The 17,251-nt window shown below is 41.6% G+C and overlaps 1 protein-coding gene across 14 annotated transcripts in view; it reads left to right on the forward strand.

The window, feature by feature from the left end:
• The window catches only part of LOC134355408 (fibroblast growth factor receptor substrate 2-like), a 97,918-nt gene that overhangs the window by 22,101 nt on the left and 58,566 nt on the right, over window positions 1-17,251 (forward strand). For 7 of the 14 annotated variants that reach the window (XM_063065242.1, XM_063065241.1, XM_063065256.1 and 4 more), the window contains exon 1: window positions 16,648-16,742. The exons of 6 other annotated variants lie outside the window; for them this stretch is intronic. The gene's annotated coding sequence lies outside the window, so the exon portion shown is untranslated. Of the gene's footprint in view, window positions 1-16,647; window positions 16,743-17,251 lie in introns of those variants that run through there. One more of the 14 variants, XM_063065243.1, reaches the window with a different exon arrangement.

Here is a 17,251-nt window from a genome sequence, read left to right on the forward strand (position 1 = left end):
TGACTAGTCACAATCGACCACATAGATAGGTTTGGAGAGCAGATTCAATCGGTGGAAGGCGAAACAGCAGTGTGAGTAAGCGTGCTCTCAGGTAATTACAACCTGTTGAGTGATATTCCTTAAACTGAGAGTCTGGAAGCTAGTTAGCTTAAACTTCATGGAACAACAGGAAGAATTATTACTTTTTATTGGAGGTGCATTGTGCAATATTGGACAATATTTTGTAGAAAATGTGTCAGTAATCTTGATTATACGCTTTAAGGTATGTACTTGGTGCTGATGGCTAAACAATTTATACCTAGCAGAAGACATTGCTGTAAACTACTTTTTGTTTGGTCACTTTAGATGTTGCATCTTCTCTCACCCACGGTTCTTTCACAAGATGCAGACATTGATGTGAAATGGCTTATTTACAGACTGAAATGAGGAATTTAGACAATCAGAATGTAAGCCAGCAGTCATCATAATGGAGATTAGATCTGCTGTATATGCATACTTCTTTTACATGTGTGCAGCAACATCTTGAAAACAGTTTATAAAGCTAGTATGAGTTGTATCCTGAGAGTCAGAAAGCTTGTTCTACCATTCAGAACGGGTTGATCATCCTGGCTAGATCATCTAGGCCATGCTCTCTTCTTGCTACCGCCATTGGACAGGAGGTACAGGAGCCTTGGGTCCCACACTACTAGGTTCAGGAATAGCTATTATCCTTCAACCATTAGGCTCCTGAACCAGTGTGGATAACGTCACTCACCTTAACTCTGAACTGATCTCACAATCTAAAGACTCACTTTCAAGAACTCTCCAACTCATATCCTCAGTATTATTTATTTTTCACTATTTGCACAATTTGTCAACTTTTGCACATTGGTTGTTTCTGAGACTTCATTGTATTTCTTTTTATCTGTAAATCCCTGCAAGAAAATGAATCTCAAGGTAGTACATGGTGATATAAATGTATGTATTTTGATGACATTGTTTAGACTAGCCACACCCCTATTATCAGTGGCAAATTAGTGAACGTATCAGTCTTGTTTTGCTTCATTCATTTTTGTCATCTTGACGTTGCCAGCATTTATTGCCCATTCCTTATTGCCTTTGAACTCCAGCATGGATGGTCCCAAGCCAGGCTGCAAAAGCAGGAGTTTTGGGCATAGGGTTAGCAACCCCATCCTGTTGAAAACCTGGAGCTACAGAAATGCCAGCGGAAGCTCAAGAGCCCTCATTCCTGAGAGAGGAAGGATCTTTGTCCAGCAGATTATAAGATGGGCTATACCTGGAGACAGCTTGAAGGACTGGCCCAGGATGGAGTACTCTGGTGAGCTGCTGTCAGCAGCCTATGCCCCAGAAGGGGTGATGGCCTTAAGAAGAAGAATAATTTCCCTTGAAGATGGTGATGAGTTGCCTTGAATCTCTGAAGCCCTTGTGATGATACACCATGAACGCTATTGTTGAAGGAGTTCTCGAGTTTAGACTGAGTGACAGTGAAAAATGTGATATACTTTGAGGTCAGGATGCAGTGTAACTTGGGGATGGAGATGTCTCCATGAACCCGCTGTCCTCTTTCTTGATGATGAAGTATGTGGGTTTGGGAAGTTTGGGCAAATTTTTGCAGTGTATTTTGTGGTTAATACTGTGTTCCCATGGTTTAGGCTTACTGAAGTGGTGCCAATAAGTGGGCTGCTTTATCATGAACATTTGAGATTCTGAAGATGTTGGAAATCCATAGCAACATAAAAAATGCTGAGGGAGCCCAGTGGGTCAGGCAGCATCTATGGAGGGGTATAAATTGTTGATGTTTCAGACTTGGACTCCTCATCAAGACTCATGATGATGTTCCGTCTATAAGGAGTTTGTACGTTCTCTCCATGACCGCATGGGTTTCTTCTGGGTGTTCTGGTTTCCTCCCATATCCCAAAGACATATGGGTTAGTAGGTTATTTGGTCACATCGGTGTAATTGGGCAGTGTGGGCTCGTTGGGCTGGAAGGGCCTGTCACTGCACTGTATCTCTAAATAAAAACACTAAGAGGGCATAATTTTAAGATGATTGGAGGAAAGTTGAAGGGAGGATGTCAAGGGTAGGTTTATTTTTTACTTAGAGTGGTGGATGTGTGGTACGTGTTGTCAGAGCTGGTGGTAGAGGCAGATACATTAGGGGCATTTAGGAAACTCGTAGATAGGCACATGGATGATATAAAAGTGGAGGGCTATGTGGGGGGGAAGGGTTATATTGATCCTGGAGTAGGCTAAAAGGTCAGCACAACATCATAGGTCAAAAGGCCCTGTCTGTGCTATAGTATTCTATGTTCTATATTCTATTAAATTTAAACATTGTCTCATGAAAAAAAAAGTAACTAATATGGTGTTTTAAATTGAGGATTCAGGATTGAACAACAAGGAAGACGATGCCAGAAGTTCTCCTTTGGGTTCTGTTTAATCATTGTGTCAGAACTAACTGTGACAATGACTCTTGTATTGGTCATTTCTTGGTACCTTTTTATTTAGTTGTATACTACACTTTCTGCACTTCTTTATTAACTTATAACATTTCTTGGGGATAATCCAATATACCACTTTATCACTTGTATTTTTGTACTTTATTAACTTTGTGAATTTTGGCATTTAAGAAAATTCAAGTATTTTGCTGGTTGATATTTAGTTAGCTTGTATGTGATCACTTGGGAGGGCACCACATTGCAACTGGTTGTCCGTGATAGAATCCGTTGACTGTACAAAAAAAATTTCTAACCTTAGCAGAGTTTGAGGTTTCATGAATCCAATTTGCTGTCTTTAAACTGCAGTGGGTTTTGGCATGAGCAGAGAAGTACTTGAGTAAACAGCCAGCATCTGTTAAAGTAATTATAATGGTTATTGGGCAGTGTAAGTGAAGTTCCAGTGGATTTTAAACCCAAGTTCAATCAGTTTATTGTCATACTGTGAACGACTAAGTTGCAGGTAATGTGGTAGAATGTAAATTTGATTGTATAATTTAATTCTGTGGGAAGCTCAATGCTGTGTCATTGGACTTCTGGACACTCTGTGAAGCCTTTCTTGCTATTCCTCTTTCCCTCTCTATCCATCTCTACCTACTTACCAATATACCAATCCTTACAGCTTGTAGTACTTTCTAATGGCCGCTTTACGGCAGCACTGTACTGCCTCCTCAAAGCAAGAAATTTCATGACCTTAAGACCACAAGACGTGGGAGCAGAATTAGGTCTTTCGGCCCATCGAGTCTGCTCCATTATGGCTGATTTATTAATCCTCTCAACCCCATTCTCCTGCCTTCTCCCCATAACCTTTGGCATCCTTACTAATAAAGGACCGATCACCCTCCACTTTAAATATACCCAGTGACTTTAGTAACAATAAACCTGATTGTAATTCTGAATTTCCAGCATCTGCAGAATTCCTGTTGTTTGTAATTCTGAAGTATAGGGGAGACTAAATGGATATTAAATGGATTATGCTTTTTCCCCCGATGATGGAATAAAGAGAGTGGAGGGGGAGCCTTGGGTCTCTCAGTAATTTTGTTCATTAGCTTGGCAGAGCCTAATAAAGAGGAAAATTTTACTTGTATAAGTTTTCAACATAGGATTCTGATATAATTTAAGTTGATGCTTGGTGTAGCTTTACTTGCTAAAGGTTGAAATGAGAAATTCAATGTTTACTGCTGACTGAGTTATTAAGGATGAATGCTTAGCTTTATTTGTCACGTACATTGGAACATACAATGAAGTGCATCATTTGTTTCAAAACAATCAGCGTGGATTGTATTGGGCAGTGCGCAAGTGTCAACACAATTCTGGTGAGAATACAGCCTGCTCACAACTCACTAACCCTAAACATGGGTCTTTGGAACGGGGAGGGGGGAGAGAACCAGAGCGAGCTCATACAGTCATGGGGAGAACATAGAAACTCCTTGTAGGCAGAGCGGGAGTTGAATCTGGATCTTATAATTGATGCTGTAAAGCATTGCGCTAACTGCTACACTGTGGTGCACATACGGATGCTGAGTGTAGCATTTGCTTGAACATCAAAAGTCTTTTACTCCCTATCCGGCATACAACTCTTATGCTTCCAACCCTCTGCATCATATAATGTACATAAACTGTGTAGTTTAACCCAATCCGTTCACTAGATCTTTACACTATATGTGATTAAAATGCTCTGAATTTATAATCCTGGAGGCACACTGGGGTCAGCATGGTAGCATACCAGTTAGCGGAGCTTTCACAGCACCAGGTTTAGGATTGGGGTCCAATTCCCGCTGCTCTCTGTAAGGAGTTTGTACATTCTTCCCATGATCTTGTGGGCTTTCTCCAGGAGCTCTGGTTTCTTCTCACATTCCGAAGACATATGTTTAGGGTTAGTGAGTTGTGGGCATGGTGTGTTGGCGCCGGAAGCGTGACAACACTTGTGGGCTGCTCAGCACAATCTTCGCAGATTTGATATGACTCAAAAATGATTCATTTCACTGTATGTTTTGATGCACATGTGAGAAATAAAGCTAACCTTTTTACTATGTAGGAAGCTTAGAAAGTAGGGATGTGTTTGGTCTCAGAGTAGTCCAGTGGATTCTGGTTAATTGGGACATATTGGGACCACTGCATTAAAGCCTAAATAAGAGCCTGTCCCAATTAGCCAAAGTTTCATGGAAATAGTTGGAAAGGTATAAAAAAGGCAAAGTACCATTTAACTGAGTAACAAATTGTGTACTTAAATGAAGGACAGAAGAAATGAGAACACTACTGATACTACTGGTGGTTGTCTGTTGTATCCGACAATAACAGGAAACCTATGTGAGAGTTTTTAAAGTGGGAAAACTGTTGCACTGAGGCAGTTCCACTCTCTCAACCTTGGAAGTCCAGGTCCAGTGGACAATTAGCCATCACAGCTGGTGTTTTCCCTGGTTGCATTGGCTGACAGTGATCTCTTTTGTGCCTTGTCATGCTTTTTGCTCTCCATAGTGTTGCAGAACTGTCTTCCTGGCTGTTGGATCTCGCTGTAGTTCTCATCTGCCCAGTCCGCCAGAGCTGACTTTGCATGCTAGGACAGGCATGTTCCTATCTCGCCAGGATATGAGACCTGCTGTCTACTCTCACCTGGTTTAGCCCACCTGTCGATGCTAGGTGTAGCTGCTATCACATGTGAACAGCTACTTGGAGCCACAGGTGGGAGCTGAGTATCCGATGGGAATCAAAAGTAACATTCAATATGATTATTGTTGATATTTTCAAATTCTTTGTAAGTTCCTCACTTCAAGTAGTGAAATCTGTTTCAGTTTCATTCCTGACCGTTTCTGGCATTTCCAAACCTGAATGCTTGAAATCACAGTGAGCAAAACTGTTCTGAGTTGTCTTACTGCTTATTTCTCGCCCACTATTAGTGAGAAAAATCACTGCTCTTTGAACACAAACACACACAACTGACGCTATTTAAAAACATCACACTAAGCATGGTGTGGTGTCGTGTATGTGACTGACGCTAATTAGAAAATGTTCAGCAAGTTTCCTGCCCAAACTAAAAGGCATATTATCCTAAATAAGTGAAGGGGATCCTGTCTATTTTCTTGATTTGTTTTTGTTCTTTAAGGATTGTCCCAAATAAGCAGCTGCCCCAATTAACTGGAATTCACTGTATTAATTTCACTATGGTTTTGTGTATTAACCATTTCAAGAACATTCTGGTAGTTCCAAGTGCCATTTAACGAGCAGTTTACTGCTTATTTCTAATCAGCTATTAGTGAGAGGAATCAGCTTTTTGAACACCTATTCCTGTGAATCTGTAGGTGTCAAAAGGTGTTGAAAGTACCATTTGCTCATTGTCTTAGAAATGCCATACTTACTAAGCTGACATTATGGGTCGTTTGCATTTACTTTACTCAATGCCACTGAATTTTATAATACTAGATTATGTTCAATATTAAATGTTTTAATGATGATGTGATGGTGTGGGCAGCCAGTTGTCAAATTTTGCAGGTATACATGTCAAAAAAATACTGCCGCAATGCTTCAGGTACTTTCATGGGTTATGGTACACATCATTTTTCATTGTCAGTTTCTTGTTGCATTTGGACTTGAAGATGCCCTGTATTTCAGAACAGTCAGAAGTGAGGAAATGGCAAATGTTTCTGCAGTACAGCTGCTCTCCCTTCAGCTTCAAATAGAAAATCTCCAGTTTCATATAAAAAAACTTGTGTCTTCTCCAATCTGTTTCCAATGCAACTTCCTATTTTTAGATTTTCAAATAACATACTAAAGCTTAGGGAACAATCAGCTGTTTCAAGTTGTTCTGTGTACACTCGGTGGCCACTTTATTAGGTACTACTGTACACCTGCACATTAATGCAAATATCCAGTCAGCCAATCATGTGGCTGCAACTCAGTGCATAAAAGCATGCCAACATGGTCAAAAGGTTCATTTGTTCAGATCAAACATCAGAATGGGGAAGAAATGTGATCAAAGTGACTTTGACCATGGAATGATTGTTGGTGTCAGATGGAATGGGTTAAGTATCTCAGAAACTGCTGATCTCCTGGGATGTTCACACAATACAGTTTATAGAGTTTACAGAGAATGGTGTGAAAAACAAAAACAGTGAGCAGCAGTTCTGTGGGTGAAAACGCCTTGTTAATGAGAGAGATCAGTGGAGAGCGGTCAGACTGGTTCAAACTGACAGAAAGGTCAGTGAGAGTAACTCAAATGACCACGCGTTACAACAGAGGAGCATCTCTGAATGCACAACACATCAAACCTTAAAATGGATAGGCTACACCTTCAGACAATCATGAACATACATTCAGTGGCCACTTTATTAAGTACAGGAGGTACCAAATAAAGTGGCCACTGAGCATACGTTGAATGTTTTAGATGTTGGATCAATAATTTTAGCTGATGTTACATATGCTTGAACATGGTTGAATATTTCACATTTAAAAATATAATCTATATTGTGTAAGGTGGTTTCAAACCTATATTTCTGCATACTGTGTTGCTGAACAGGCCATGTGGAAAATAGGATTGCCTAAGTGCCCCTGTGAAGGTTGACAAAGTGCTATATAATTGATGGAACCTCTCACTGCGAGCATCCTAATGGATCTTTTGTCCTTTCATAAAAGAGCCAGTTCTCCCTTGAGAAAACGGTGTAAAACCTGCACTAACCTTGATGAGCCAGAGCATTACAGCAGTGGATTATCCAAACGCAAGTGTGAGATTTTAGTTGATTTTGTAGGGAGAAAATAAACGTGTTAATGGAGTTATGGTAGAAACACTCATGGTGAACAGACTGATCAGCAAGCTGTTTTTTGTAGGTGTTAAGAACGTTGAACCATGTGATATAAAATTTTAGCAGAAGCGTCATGTAATGTTAACTTGAATTTAGAATGACAGTTTGAATGCAGTTTGTTTAAACAAGAATTCATATTGTCCAAACATCAAAGATGTTTAGTTTATCAGGTGGACGGAGTAAAAGACCTGAGGGTGTGCCCAATGTCTGTTTTAAGAAACATAAATAGTTACTGACTCTTGGAAATCCCTGGCCCAACTAATTTACAGGAACACAAACTGGTGGTATGGAGACATGATCCACTGTCTCTGATCTCGGTACATGAAGCCCAAGAAGAGCACCACTTTAACTGGGACACTATGGAGGTTCTGGCGCAGGCAAACATGGAGTAGGCACGAGAATTTTTAGAAGTGTGGTTCTATCCTGATAGCTCCATAAACAAACATATTGAAATAGACAGCAAGTATGAACCACTAACAGCCAAGGAAATGTGAGCCAATAGAATTCAAAGGTCAACTGAAGGGGTAGCCAATCAGGACTAAGGCTAGCAAACCGGGAAGCTATATATAAATGAGAGCACTCCCAGAGAGAAACACTAAAAACTGCACACTGGGGTTGTCACCTCATCTGGTGATGGCTGCAAGCTAATTGCCAAGCTCAGAGAACACCATAACATCAAATCCCTGGCCTATGACTGCTCAATACGGAGAAGTTGTATTTTGTGATGGTATTGATAATCCGTGTGTAAGGACCCAGACAAGAGCATTTTAGAAGGAGCCCACTACCTCATGAACTACCTGCTCACCCCATTGACTGCCTCCTGCCCAAACTATGGAACATTTTGCAGTTTGCAGGCTGGTACAGCATGGTAGTATAGTGGTTAGCGTAATGCTCTTTCAGTGCCAGCGACCCAGGTTCAATTCTGTTGCTGTCTGTAGGGGGTTTGTACGCTGTCCCTGTGACTGTGTAGGTTTCCTCTGGGTGCTTTGGTTTCCTCCCACATTCCAAAGACATATGGGTTAGTAAGTTATACACACAAAATACTGGAGGGACTCAGCAGGCCAGGCAACGTCAATGGGGAAAAAAAGTAGAGTCGACGTTTTGGGCAGAACCTTCGGCAGGACTGGAGAAAAAAGATGAGTAGATTTAAAAGATGGGGGAGAAATGCAAGGTGATAGGTGAAACTGGGAAGGGGGGGAGATGAAGTAAATAGATGAGAAGTAGATTGGTGAAAGAACTACAAGGCTGGAGATGAGAGAATCTGATGGGTGGGAATAAAAGGCCATGGAAAAAAAAGTGGGGAGGAGTACCAGAGGGAGGTGATGGACAGACAAGGAGAGACGGTAAAAGGGATGGGGACTGGTGAAGGAGAGGGCGAGGGGAGAGGAGCATTACCAGAAGTTCGAGAAATCGATGTTCCAGAGGGAATATAAGATGTTGTTCCTCCACCCCAAGTGTGGCTTTGTTGCAACAGCTGAGGAGGCCATGGATTGACCTATCGGAATGGGAAGAGGAGTTAAAATTGGTGGCCACTGGGAGATCCCGCTTCTTCTGGCAAAGCTGTCTCCCAATCTACGTCTGGTCTCACTGATATACAGGAGGCCACTCCGGGAGCACTGGACACAGTATATGACCCCTTCAGACTCTAGCTGTCGCCTCACCTGGAAGGACTGTTTGGGGCCCTGAATGGTAGTAAGGGAGGAGGTGTAGGGGCAGGTGTAGCACTTATTCTGCTTGCAAGGATAAGTGCCAGGAGGGAGCTCAGTAGAGAGGGACGAATGGACAAGGGAGTCGCGTAGGGAGCGACCCCTGCAGAAAGCAGAAAATGGAGGAAATGAAGTGCTTGGTGGTGGTATCCAGTTGGAGGTGGTGAAAGTTTCGGAGAATTATGTGCTGGACGCAGAGGTTGGTGGGATGGTAGCTGAGGATAACAAGAACTCGGTCCCTAGTAGGATGGTGGGAGGAGGGGATGAGAGCAGACGTGTGAAATGGAAGAGATATGGGTGAGGGCAGCATTGATGGTGGAGGAAGGGAAGCCCCTTTCTTTGAAAAAGGAGGGCATCTTTATTCTAGAATGAAAACCCTCATCCTGAGAGCAGACGTGGTGGAGACAGAGGAATTGAGAGAAGTAACAGGGTGGGTAGAGGTATAGCCCAGGTACCTGTGAGAGTCCGTGGGTTTATAATAGACATCTGTAGATAAGCTGTCTCCAGAGATAGAGACTGTGAGATCGAGAAAGGGGAGGGAGGTGTGTTGGAAATGGACCAGGTAAATTTGAGGGCAGGGTGGAAGTTGGAGATAAAGTGAATGAAGTCGAGGAGCTCAGTATAGCCGCAGGAAGCAACACCCACACGGTTGAGTTAGTAAGTTGTAGGCCTGCTATGCTGGCTCTGGAAGCATGGCGACACATGCGGGCTGCCCCAGCACATCCTTGGTCTGTGCAGTCCTTGATGTGAGCGACACATTTTCCTGCATCTTTTGATGTACAAAGCTAATCTTCACCTTGTGTTAGCTGTCTTTGAAGTATAAAACTGGATTGAAAGCAATCAACAAAATGCTGAAGAACTTAGAGGGTCAAGCATCACTTGTGGAAGGAAATAGACAATCAGTGTTTCTGTTCAAGGCCCTTCATCTGGAGTGAAAGATGGGGGAGGTGGCTAGCATAAAGAAGTTGGGTTAGAGCTGATAGTGATAGTGGAGTCCAGATAAGGAGGGATGGTAAGCTGATGAGGCAAGAAAGAGTGGAAATAGTGACAGAGGCTATGAAACATGGAGTCAACGAAAGGCTATAGATGATGGAATTGATTCATCCTTGTCCCAAGGGACTGCGTACGAGGAAACTTGATTGAACTGTGCAGTGTTTCAGAATACGATATATTTTTGATGTGTTTTCACACATTGCAAAGCCTATATATTTTGACTGCAATAAGAGATCGACAACTAGTTGATTACCTGGTTGGAGTTGTGATTAGTAAGTACTTTTTTGAAGACAGTATTGTATGTAACAGTACCATCCCCACAATTGGATAGGCTACAGGCACTTGCTTTGTAGTTGTGGTAACATAATGATGAAGCTATTGGATTGCTATCCAGAGTTGTGGACTATTAATCTGGAATTATGAGTTTGAATCCCAGTGGCAATTTTGTGTAGTTAAATCTGAACTATAAAACTAGTATATTCCAATAATGTCATGACAGTCTTAGTAGCCATGAAACCACCAAATCGTTGAAAAATGTACCTTGCTCACCAATGTCCTCCAGAAAAAAAGAAATCGTAGATACTCAATGCACACGGTCTATGGCTCTGCACCATTAGCCATTCTGTTCAGAGCTAGTGAAGGATAGGCATGTTGACTATACCAATGTCCCATAAACAAACAAATACAAAATAAATAATGTCTACTGGGATGAAATTAAGGAAGAATGATTCACTTTATTTGTCACATGTACATTGAAATGTGGTGTTAAGGCCATATTGAATCAGGATCAGGATTAATATCACCAGCATATGTTGTGAAATTTGTTGTCTTTGAGGCAGCAGTACAGTGCAATACATAATAATAGAGGGAAAAAACTGAATTACAGTAATATATTAAATAAATAAGTAGTGCAAAAATAAAAATAAAAAAGGTAGTGAGGTAATATTTATGAGTTCAATGTCCATTCAGAAACTGGTTGGCAGAGGGGAAGAAGCTGTTCCTAAATCATTGAAAGTGTGCCTTCAGGCTCCTATACCTCTTTCCTGATGGTAACAATGAGAAGAGGGCATGCCCTAGATGATGGAGTTCCTAATGATGGAGACTGCCTTTTTGAGGCATCGCTCCGTGAAGATGTCCTGGTTACTACAGAGGCTAGTGCCCATCATAGAGCTGACTGAGTTCACAACTCTCTGCAGCTTATTTTGATTCCATGCAGTAGCCCTCCCTATACCAGATGGTTGTGCAGCCAATTACAATACTCTCCACGGTACATCTGTAGAAATTTGTAAGTATCTTTGGTGACACACTAAATCTCCTCAAACTCGGAATGAAATGTAGCCACTGCTGTGCCTTCTTTGATATTGTTGGGCCCAGGATAAATCCTCAGAGATGTTGGTACCCAGGAACGTGAAACTGCTTGCTCTTCCAACTTTTGATCCGTCGATGAGGACTCTTCTTGCCCTTTTTGAAGAGGGGATTGTGCTGGGGTCAGCCCTCACATATCAACCATACCACAACTCACTAACCATAACCCCGTGTCTTTGGAATGTAGGAGGAACCAGGAGCACCTAGCGGACACCCACATGGGTCATGGGGAGAGCATACATACTCCTTGTAGCAGCAGTGAGAAATGAATCCTGATTAGTGATTGCTGGCACTATAATAGTGTTATACTAACCATTATGTGGCCTTACCACCCCATATTAAAGTGGGGAGGGAGAGAAATTAGGGGCAAGAAAGAAAATTACAGAAGACATGGTTTTTTTTTGTATTATTTTGCCTTGTTCACATTGCATACAAAACTCTTGAACCGTATTTTTGAACTCTTAATATTGAATAATTGTGAAGTTAGAGTACTATTAGTCTCTTGGATTTTGCGTTCATTTGTGGAGTGTTCTTATTGAACAGGATCCCCTTAACTTTGCATTGGATGCTCTTCTCTGAAGTTGCTAGCACTTTGGTTCTTTGTACCAGTCAGAACATGAAATGATCTTGAATCCTTCCCAGCTCCATTGAATACAGGCCTGGAATCATCGATGCTTCTTCTGCATTTTGTGTGTTGCTCTGGATTTTTCAGCACCTGCAGAACCGCTTGTGTTTAGGAGTACTCATCGACCTAGATAAGCAAGAAAAAGAGAGTAGAACTCGGGCCTACAGAAATGGAATCACGATTGCTGTTGTAGACAGTAGTTTGTGTCTGATGTGTCTGATGTGTCTGGGGGGGGAGGGTGGGAGAATATTCAGCCTCATGTGAAACTCCTGTGAATCATTTCGTTTGGTGTTGCTTAATATTTGCATATGTAATATAATGTTATGAATTAGAATATGATCTTTTTAACTTTATTGGTTGCTAACTTCGCTGCCCAAAGAATTATTTAACACGTTTTGGAAATCAGATGATGATGCAATTATTCTGCAAGATGGCACTTAATGTCTGTCAGCTGCTTGTGCTGTTCCAGAATTAAATTAATGTCTGGCAGGAGTCATGCAAGCTTGCATAAGTAGGATATCTCAGCAGCACTGGTGAGTTTCAGGTAGTCTGGGCAAAATGGTGGATTTTAAGGGGATGATCCTTGTCTTCTTACTTTTTAAATGAGGATGATGAATTAGAAACTACCCCACTGTTATTGGGGGAATCAGTGCTGGAGAGCTCTTTTGTGTTGCTTTTTTTAAATCACACGAGTTTTTGAAATGAGAGAATCCACTTCTCTGTGGTATCTATTACGGCTGGGACAGAGATCGGAAAGGATCTCCAAGTGTGTGTGTTTGAGATTCTCTGAATTTTTAAAATCAAGCTAAAAAAATCCAATTAGAGTGATTAGGGTGCTTTCAGAGGTGACAGGCAGGAATGGGCAGTGGCTGGGGGAGGGAGGGGTTGGGGTGCGATAGGAATACACCCCAACAAAAATCACTGAACTGCTAATGAACGTAGAGTTGTTGTACAGGACTGAAAGACTTGAAATGCTGCAACTTTGCGTAATAAATGGATTTCTGTTTCCAGGGAGTGTTTGCAAGGTACTTATACAGTTAACGTACCTTGCTTTGTTAACATTTTTGGAAATTCACAGATGTGACATGAGAAAGTATCAACCCAATATATGACTAAGAATTCTGTGTTGAAATATTTTTGTATAGATTTCAACTTTACCTGACAATTTGATGCTTGTATTCTAAACTTGAGTACCATTGTTTTTGTCTGCCATTCAAGGATGCTTTTTTTTAAGTCAGTCTTCTAGCTTGACATTTTGCAAAGATTTTTTTGTTTATTTTGTGTCTGCATATAGTTGGCTTGCAGCTTAAGTATTTGCAGCCTCAGATCAATATTACCAGCTTTTATGCTGGAACATTTAGCATCAGTGTGTATTGTGTAATTATGACCTTTTTACTATTCAATAGAGAGCACAAAATGTTCATTGAAGACTTAAGTGGTTGTGCATTGTTCAAAAAATACGTATAACAGTGTGCAGAATTCTTCGGTGGAGAATATTGAACAACAACCATATTTGGAGATAAAGTATCAGGAAAAACAGATGCATTTTCTTTAATTCTGCCTTCCCAACAGAATATAAAAATCATAAACACGAAAAAGTCTGTAAATGCTGGAAATCCAGAGCAGCACACATACACAAAATGCTGGAGGAACTCAGCAGGTTGGGCAGCATCTATAGAAGTGAATAAACAGTTGATGCTTTCTGCTAAAGGAACACTTAAGTGCTTGAAAGTTCAAAGTAAATTTATTATTAAAAGTACATTTATGGTTAATATGAGGGACCATAGTTTTAAGGTGCATGGAGGGAAGTGTAGGGGGGGAAATGCCAGAGGTAAGGCTTTTTTTTTTCAGGGAGTGGTCGGTGTGTGGAATGCACTGCCAGGGGTGGTGGAAGAGGCAGATACATTAGGAACATTTTAAGAAATTCATAGATAGCACGTAGATGACTGTGAAGTGGAAGGCTAGGTCGTAGCAAAAGCTTAGATTGATCTTAGAGTAGGTCGGTACACCATCTTGGGCAGAAGGGTCTGTATTGTGCTGTAATGGTCTATTTTCCATGTTACCATATGCTACTGTGAGATTCATTTTGTTGTAGGCATTTACAGGAAAATAAAAGAAATACAATAGAGTTTTGCAATATGAACAAAGATTGACAAACAGCCACTGTGCAAAAGAAGACAAACTGTGCAAATAAAAATAATACTGAACATGAGTTGTAAAGAGTTCCTTGAAAGTGAAACTCTAGGTCATAGAATCAGTTCCGAGTAGTGTTGAATGATGTTGTCTGCTCTGGTTCAGAGCCTGATAGTTGAAGGGCAAGAACTGTTCCTGAAACTGGTGGTACGGGACTTAAGACTTCTGTGCCTCCTGCCTGATAGTAGTGAGAAGAGAGCATGGCATAGATGGTGGGTGTCTTTGATGGATGCTGCTATCTTGTGTCAGCACTCTTTGTAAATGTGCTCAATGGTAGGGAGGATGCCTCAAGTGCCATTGATACATTTGCTGATGAGATAACCATTGTTGGCGGAATCTCAGATGGAGACGAGAGCACGCAGAGGAGCGAAGTATACCAGCTAATTCAGTGCACTCTGCATCAGTCATACCGAAGGACTGATTGTGGACTCAGAAAGGGTACGACGAGGGAACACAAACTAATCCTCATAGAGGGATCAGAGGTGGAAACATCTTCCAAGGAGTGGTGCCTTGAAAAGCAGTGTCCACCATTAAGGATTCCCACCACCTAGAACATGCCCTCATCTCATTATTACCATCAGGAAGGAGGTACAGAAGCCTGAAGGCACACTTGGCATTCCAGAACAGCTTCTTCCCCTCTGCCATTCAATTTCTAAATGGGCATTGAACCCATGAACACTACTGTTGTAAGTGAGGAAACAGATTCGGTAGGTCTCAAAGGCAAGGACTCTGGACACAGTCTTGGTAGTAAAGGATTTTATTTACAGAAGGCAAACGTGGGAAAATGACAACAGAAGCAACACGCACATGTGCAGAATTTACAGCAGTTGTGGGAAAATCGCATGGGAGCAAAGTACATGCACTCCCCCCCCCCCCCCCCCCCAGGGAAAAGTCAATATGATACCCACCACCCTTTGACTCTGTACAGGCATGGCTCTATGCTATTAGGGACAGTAATCAATGCTCCCAACCCTATTCAATGCACAGCTCACCAACAATTTCTCCAGCGCTGTTCCACGGTTCTCAGTCTGGAGTGAAGCAGGGTGGTCCCTCGGAGATGGGAGATGGCAAAGAGAGAGTCCACACGTGGCACCCTTTTAGTGCAGGAGTGCTGGAGGGTCCAGACCAGGTAATTCACAGGGGTGGGGTGGGCCATGGCTCAGTGCCAGCAGAGTTAAGCTGATTATAAAGGCCAATTGCCCGAGGCCAAGTAGAAGACTAATTAAAGGGGCCAATGGTTAGGTGTGTATTGATGGTTGAGGAGGGGTCAAACCTTGATTGGCAGGTGGCATGCCTTCCAACCAGGTAGTGGGCAGTGCTGTCACGTGACAGTCACAACCCCTCCAATACAACTACCTCACTACTTTTTAAAAAATGTCTGTTTTTGTTCTACTTATTTGATTTAACTATTTAATATACATGTGTATATATTTAGAGTAATTCAGTTTTTTCCCTCTATATTTATCATGTATCGTACTGCTGTTGCAAGTTAACATATTTCATGACATATGCCGGTGATATTAATTCCGATTCTGTGATAAGAGTAGGCTGTATTCACCGTTTTCTGTGGCCTTTTCCTTCCTAGGCATAGGTGTTTCCATACTAGGCCTTTGAACTTACCTCAATAAATGGAGCAGCCTTGAAAGTCCTACAACCTCATTAGTCCGACTCTTCAAAATGTGGATTAATGAGGTGTGACTGTATCGGGCAAACTGCTTGAAAGTGTCAATGTACCACCTGTCCTGCACTAATACAGTACAGTGACAGTGCTAACTGCTGACTGGTACAGTCTGCAGTGCAACACAGAGGAGGCCTCTGTGAACTAACAAGTCTATTTTTCGTCTGAACCTTTGTGACTTGGAGTTAAAGATTACAACCCTGCTTCTTGCAAATAAAGAACCATTTTTCTATGAGCATAATTAGTGTATTTCAGGCAATAAATTTGCTTTAGTAGGAGTCAGACCCTGTTTGTAAGCTCATAAATCTTTGTGAGAATCGCATTTAACTGTTGACCCCAATAAGAGTATCACACAGAGTTCATGGTCACCAGTGCGGGCTGCATCAAAGTGAGGCCATACGTAATGGGAGTGCTGGGTTACCAAGGTAATCCTGGCACTGTCAGCGAAGCTTTAAGCGCGACTGCAGTTTGTTATGTGTGATAGCGAGTGTCTGGAGCTTGATGTGGTCGTACGTCATAATGAAACTTGTGCTGAGAATGGCATAGTGGGTGTATTTGTCAGTTAACCTGGATTGAGTTATTGCATTTACTGGAATTTTGTTGCAGTACAGAACACCTTAACCTAGATTGCAAAATGTTAGTTCAATAGAAACATTGGTAAATTCTTAGTAAAGAGTGCCTGTGTCTATTTTTGTGTAAACTGTGCAAACGTTAGTGAGTTGTCCCGGTTATGAAATTCACTGTTAGCCTTGTGTTGGGATCATAACCCCGAATTGCTTCAAAAGGAAGGGTTTATTGAACTGTCGAATCTTTAAGAAGGAACTCCGGACCTGACAACCACCGTAGCTAATCAAAGTTGAAGAGATGCAGGATTTCTGAGCAAACGCAGCAGGTAGGGGACCCAATCTTCAATAATTGTAGTAGACTGCAACAAAAAAATTAGCATTTGTATCGTACCAGTAATTCAGATGTACTAAGACTTTCAAAGGGAAGCCATACATAATGGGAATGCTAGGTTACTGACTCAAGGTAGTAAGATGGTTGTTCTATTTTTTTAAGGTAATCATTACGGCAGCATTGTAGATATATTACTGGAAAGGTGTCCAGATGCCTGAGTGTTCGGTCAAGAGATGTTGTCGTAGGATCATAAGACGTAGGAGCAGAATCAGCCATTAGGTCCCATTGAGTATGTTCCGCTATTGAGTCATGGCTGATTTATTTCTCCCCTCAACCCCATTCTTCAGCCTTCTCCCCATAATCTTTGACATCTTTACTAATTAAGACCTTCATACCCCAACTCTGGTAATTGGGGAATTAAAATTCAAGCGTTCAAGAACCTGATATAATATGGAGATTTAAACTGTTAAACTTCTTGGATTCTTGTCAAAGTTGATGTGGTTT

Source organism: Mobula hypostoma, chromosome 13 (assembly GCF_963921235.1).
Source record: "Mobula hypostoma chromosome 13, sMobHyp1.1, whole genome shotgun sequence".
In the NCBI taxonomy this organism is placed as follows: Eukaryota; Metazoa; Chordata; class Chondrichthyes; order Myliobatiformes; family Myliobatidae; genus Mobula; species Mobula hypostoma.